Source organism: Lissotriton vulgaris, chromosome 11 (genome assembly GCF_964263255.1).
Source record: "Lissotriton vulgaris chromosome 11, aLisVul1.2, whole genome shotgun sequence".
NCBI classification, from domain to species: Eukaryota; Metazoa; Chordata; class Amphibia; order Caudata; family Salamandridae; genus Lissotriton; species Lissotriton vulgaris.
Window position 1 is genome coordinate 801,153,821 of NC_141699.1, and position 6,609 is coordinate 801,160,429.

Consider the following 6,609-nt stretch of genomic DNA (forward strand, 5'->3'; position numbering starts at 1 on the left):
GTAACTCATACTAATCTGTTAACTGTTTGGAGAACTGTGTTCGGACATAATTTCGCTACAAAGGTGAAGAAGCCTATTTTTAAAAAAGGTGATCACGTAAGGATTTCAAAATTGAAAAGGGTCTTTACGAAGGGTTACCAACAGACTTTTAGCGATGAAATATTTGTAGTGGAAAGTGTAGAGCTTAAAGAGGGTTTGTCTATCTACAGGTTAAAAGACTATGATGGGGAAACAGTGTCTGGGGTCTTTTGCAAGGAAGAGTTACAAAGGATAACCGATGATCCGCACAGGGTGTATAAGGTTGAAAAGATTCTGAAAAGGAAATATAGAGGTGCTAATAGGCAGGCATACGTCAAATGGAGGGCCTGGCTGGAGAAATTTAACAGTTGGGTGTTGGCCAGCGCCCTGAAGGGTGTGTGATATGGGGAGCGTCTAAAAGCTGCTGTTAAGATGGAGACAACGCCCTTTTATATCACCCTGCCGTCCAACGCTTCTAAAGACATGTTCCTCGACAACCAATTTTCTAATTATACAGTGAAATTGGCTAAGCCTGTGGACCTGAAAGGTTATTGGGAGGTAGCCCTAACCGAGATCCAATACCCTAGAACCTGGAACACATTTACACAGACTGAGGCTAAGTTTTACATAAAGCGTGAACAGGACCCTGTGAGCATGCACGAGAGCATCCCATAAGGCTACTACCCAACTGTTTCAAGTGTTGTCGACACCATCAACAAAGCCATGTGTACCATCGAAACATATACGAATACTCATCTGTCGCTAGATAATGTCAGAAAGAAGGTGTTTCTTAAAACACCGAGTCGCACCACAACGTTTAAATGTTCCGGTAAATTAGGCAGAGTTTTAGGAACAGTGCAGAATGCAAAAAGTCTGGTTGAGCCGGATCACACGTGCCCTGATATTAACAGGGGGTTCTACAGGCTCTATGTGTATAGCGATATTGTAGAGGCACAGAGGATCGGAGATAATTACTCGCCGTTGTTAAGATGGGTCCATGTACAGGGCGAAAATAATACGATGGTCAATATGCAATTCAACAAACCTGACCACGTAGCCGTTTCTAAAAATCATTTTGACATTATTTCAATTATGATCTTCGATGATCAGTTGCAACCTGTGTCCTTTAATTACGGGAAAGTTATTGTTAAGCTTCATTTAAGACCGAGACGCGACAGAGGTTATTAAGCAGACGTCACGGTGGTGGTGAAAACCTATGGGGACCCTTCAAAGTACAGGGACTATTACCGAAACCAGGCCGGCTATGGAGGCCCACCGTACATTCAAGGGTCACCTGTTATGTATGGGGCTGGTCTAGGAGGTTTCTTCCGCAGTCTGTTTAGAAGAGCTATGCCCTTCTTGAGAAAAGGCTATGAAATTGTAAAACCGCATGTTAAGGCTGCAGCTTCGAACATTGCCCATGATGTTGTTGGCTCTGTTACTTCGGCGGTTGCCGAACGCATAAATAAACAACAGCAAGAAGGCGCTGGCTTAGTGTACAAGCCGCGCACAAGTGTTAAAAGGAAGCGCCGCGCATCAAGAAGCAGAGGACCTCCGGCCCCCTATAAAAAAAAGAGGAATTCTTCAAAGCGCGCTCAGAAAAGAAAAACCCCAAGGCGGAAGAGAGCTTCGAAGAAGAGGAGATCCGTCTCTAAAATAAATATTTTTTAAAGCGGCGCAAACTGAAGCATGGCCTTCGTACATTGTGCATCGGGTGAGTGCGCCAAATCCGAGTTAGACTCGTTTACTCTAAAGCCTATGCAGACAAGCATAGAAAACAGCTTCTTCATGGAGTTATCGCCTTTAACCGCTTTGACGCAATTGGCCCCCTATAGAGTTTTATGTGTCAGGGTCCACTGATATGTATCTGGATCTCAACAACACGCTACTCCGTCTTATGTGTAAAATTGTAAAAGCGATGGTTCCGACATAGCAGCAGATGCTAAAGTGGCTACGATAGCTTACCCCCTAGCAACCTTGTTTAATCAAGTGGACATCACCCTGGGTGACTGTCTCATCACACAGAACGATAACATGTACGCCTACAGAGCCTACCTCGAGAGCATTCTAAATTACAGTAGCGACGCCCTCAACACGCAGCTTTCATCAGGGCTCTTCTACAAGGACACATGCGAACATTTTGAAGTCAAGGAGTTGGACGGTGAAAATCAGGGCTTTGTGAAAACAGCCAGTTTAGTGTCTGGTAGTTGCCAGTTTTTACCTCCTTGGCCGCATATATTCAGACCTCTTCTTCCAAGATAAACTGCTCATCAACGGAATTGATCTTCGTAACAAGGATTTATTCTGTCTCATCAGCGGGGATGCGTACCAGTACAAGTTGGACATACTGTCAGCTAGTCTGTTTTTAAAGAGGGTAACAGTGTCCCGAGCGTCAAACTAGCTCACGCCGACGCTTTGCAAATATCAAACGCCAAGTACGCTGTGGAAAGAGTGGCTCTGAAGGTATTCAGCATCCCTGCAGGTGCACGGCTAACGCAGCAACAGAATTTATTTCTGGGACAACTACCCAAACTTATCATCATCGGATTTGTGGACAATACCGCTTTTAGCGGCGTCTACGCCTCAAATCCCTTAAATTTTAAGCACTACAACTTCAACTACGCTGTGCTGGTCCACGAGGGCACCGTGATTCCTGCAAAACCCTACACACCCAGTTTTATAAACTCCAACTACATCAGGGAAAACCAGGGGTTGGTTTTGAGAATCGGGAAGCATCTACGGGACTGCGGGGTAGCCGTGACATGAGAAGGCTATGGGACCGGACACACGCTCTTTGCATTCGACCTGACTCCCGACATGGAAGACGTGATCACTACAATCTGGTCAAAAATGGAAATCTAAAAGCTGAAATACGATTTAGTAATCCGCTACCTATAAATGTGAACATGATCGTATTCTCGGTATTTGACAGCATCATTTAGATCAACCACGGCAGACAGATTTTGTTTGACTATCTTTAAACGTTTGTGAAATGGACACTGTACAGATACGGGACTTCTTAAGCAGGCACAAATACGTTAGGAAATATTTTTTAGGTGTTTTCCCTAGCGATGGGCTACCGGCTGAAATAATGTCAGAAAGACCACGCACCCCAGTCTTTAACACAGATCCTCATTACAAGGGTGGAACTCACTGGGTTGCCGTGTTTATAGATGGTGACAAGGTTATGGTGTTTGACAGCACATCAGAGTTCCCCGAACACAGTATCTATACACAACCCATATTCAAGTTTTTGAAAAAAGCAGCAGCAAGGATTGAGTATAACAAGCTAAGGGTCCAGGATTCGCTAGTCATCACATGCGGAGAACACTGTATTTATTTTATCAGTAAAATGTCGGAGGGTATGTCGTTTAGAAATTTCTTAAATCTATATTCGAGTGACCTTGTAAACAATGACAGTATAGTTGAGGATGCTCAACAAGAAACCCCTAAGGATATGGGCTGCGACGTTACTGGTTTTGGCAATGGCATATGTAGGCCTATGGAAGCACTCCGTTTCAAGGATTGCATATGTAGGATGTCGCCGATTAAGGGCGACAGCAGCAAAAGTGAGGGCTCACGTAGTGGCAGCGTGCTTGCTGGCCTCAGTTCAATGGACCTGGAGGAAGCTGAAGAAGCTGTAGCACCTCCTAATACACCCATCTATGAAGACATGGACCTTCAGGAGGATAAAGCTGCTGAGAAGGTCGTTCTGCAACAGCCGGCTACAAGCGATGAAGATTATGGGATAGCGCAGGACATTAGCGACTCTCAAGATTTCAGAGCCGCCGCAGAAGGTGATGAAAATGTGAAGGTTAGTAACATTTTTAAAAAAGAAAATGTTATGAGCAGGCAATTACATAAGGGTGTATTTTATTTCTTCAACTAACGATCTGTCAATATTTCTTCTTTTTGACCCTAGAGAGCAACCCCAGCTGGATGCACCTACTTCATAAACTATGTTAAACAAGATGTAGCACCTCCTAACACACCCGTCTATGAAGACATAGACCTTCAGGAGGATACGGCTGCTGAGAAGGTCGTTCTGCAACAGCCTGGTACAAGCATCGAAGATGGTAGGGCATCACAGGACATTAGCGACTCTCAAGATCTCAGAGCCGCCGCAGAGAATGGTGAAAATGCGGAGGTTAGTGAGAAAATGTTATGCGCAGTCATCTACATGACGCTGTATTTTATTTCTTCAACTTCCAGATTGTAATTCTTTCTTCTTTTGAACTCTAGAAAGAAACCCCAAAAAGGCCTGCGCCAGAATGGCGGTCTGCAAAAGTGAGCAATGTAATTTTCAATTGTCTGTGGTGCTCAAAACAGGCTGAAAGTTCCACATGCCAAAACCGTGATGGCTGCGACAAGTGTGTATGCGGCTCGGACATATGTGAAAAGGAAAATGAAGGCTTGTCCTACTATGAAAGGCAGGAAGTTAAGGCTTTCGCAGCACAGGTGGTACTAAACTGTGTCAAGCGTGACTATTACAGCCTTTGTAACGGCCATCAAATCAACGATCCACAGCAGGAGGCTTACAAATGTTTGTGTGAATCATACAGAGCAAGAAAAATACAATATATTTGTAGTTTGTTAGACCCGTACAAGTGTTTAAACTGCTAAGGGTGGTGTATTGGCTGTACACTGAAAAGAAGCTTGTCCACCCTGATATGTTGAGAATCTTGACATCTGCACTCAATGAGATCAGATATGCCTATGACCCTAGTTTAAAACTACCTGGTATGCAGGGGATGGGCACCACTTTCAATAGAAAGATGATAGAAAGACTCATAGCAAGGCCTATGTGTAATCTGTATAAAACAAATTGAAAAATAGGGTCTTTGGCCCCCCGAAAACTGTTTTAAACAATGTCTTATTTAACGTTACATGATAGCGTGTATCTAGAACAAAGTAATAGACTGTTACACCTCAAGGTGACTCTGTGTTAATAATTCCTTATGACGCTTACTGTGAAAATATAAAGTACACTCTATTTATGTTTTGTTAAAATCATTTCTTTACTTTTTAATAAAAAGTCCTTATGCAAAACAAGTGTCATTCATTGTCTGGGGTGTTGCGGATGATAACATGTTGGGGGTCCGGTTAAGAAAACTTTATTATGATACAAGGGGAGTTGGCAGCTTGGGAAGTGCCGAAGCTCTATATAGAAGGGCTGTAGATGAAAACGAGTCTGTAAGCAGAGACCTGGTGAAGAACTGGTTATCAGGAGAGGAGGCATATTCACTTCATAAACCCGCCAGAAAACGTTTTAAGAGACGTCCTACAATCGTTAATGCACAATTAGATTTTCAATGGCAGGCGGATATCATCAGACTTCAAGATTTAGCAAAACATAACAGTGGAGCTCATTATATATTAACCATTATAGATGTGCTGTCCAAGTACGCCTAAGCAGAAGCGTTACGCGATAAAACTGGTGCTAGCGTCACGGCCGCTTTTAAAGCCATCTTCGATAAAGGGCGAATTCCTCAAAAACTACAAACAGACGCCGGTAAGGAATTCTTAAACAATACATTTCAGAAATTATTAAAGCACCACGGCATTCAACATTTTGTAACACACACAGAGGTAAAAGCAGCGTTTGAGGAGCGGTTTAACAGAACTTTAAAGTCTAAGATGTGGAGGTATTTTACGGCCCACAACAACTACAGATACATTGATGTTCTACAGGCCTTTTTAGATGTATATAATGCCAGTTATCACCGGACCATCAAAACAGCACTCGTAGAAGTAACTCATACTAATCTGTTAACTGTTTGGAGAACTGTGTTCGGACATAATTTCGCTACAAAGGTGAAGAAGCCTATTTTTAAAAAAGGTGATCACGTAAGGATTTCAAAATTGAAAGGGGTCTTTACGAAGGGTTACCAACAGACTTTTAGCGATGAAATATTTATAGTGGAAAGTGTAGAGCTTAAAGAGGGTTTATATATCTACAGGTTAAAAGACTATGATGGGGAAACAGTGTCTGGGGTCTTTTGCAAGGAAGAGTTACAAAGGATACCCGATGATCCGCACAGGGTGTATAAGGTTGAAAAGATTCTGAAAAGGAAAGATAGAGGTGCTAATAGGCAGGCTTATGTCAAATGGAGGGGCTGGCTGGAGAAATTTAACAGTTGGGTGTTGGCCAGCGCCCTGAAGGGTGTGTGATATGGGGAGCGTCTAAAAGCTGCTGTTAAGATGGAGACAACGCCCTTTTATATCACCCTGCCGTCCAACGCTTCTAAAGACATGTTCCTCGACAACCAACTTTCTAATTATACAGTGAAATTGGCTAAGCCTGTGGACCTGAAAGGTTATTGGGAGGTAGCCCTAACCGAGATCCAATACCCTAGGACCTGGAACACATTTACACAGACTGAGGCTAAGTTTTACATAAGGCGTGAACAGGACCCTGTGAGCATGCACGAGAGCATCCCATAAGGCTACTACCCAACTGTTTTAAGTGTTGTCGACACCATCAACAAAGCCATATGTACCATCGAAACATATACGAATACTCATCTGTCGCTAGATAATGTCAGAAAGAAGGTGTTTCTTAAAACACCGAGTCGCACCCCAACGTTTAAA

At 43.2% G+C, this 6,609-nt stretch overlaps 1 pseudogene; it reads left to right on the plus strand.

Moving 5' to 3' along the window:
* The first annotated feature begins 3,556 nt into the window (after nt 1-3,556).
* On the plus strand, nt 3,557-4,883 carry LOC147683521 (uncharacterized; annotated as a pseudogene).
* The last annotated feature ends 1,726 nt before the right edge of the window (nt 4,884-6,609 follow it).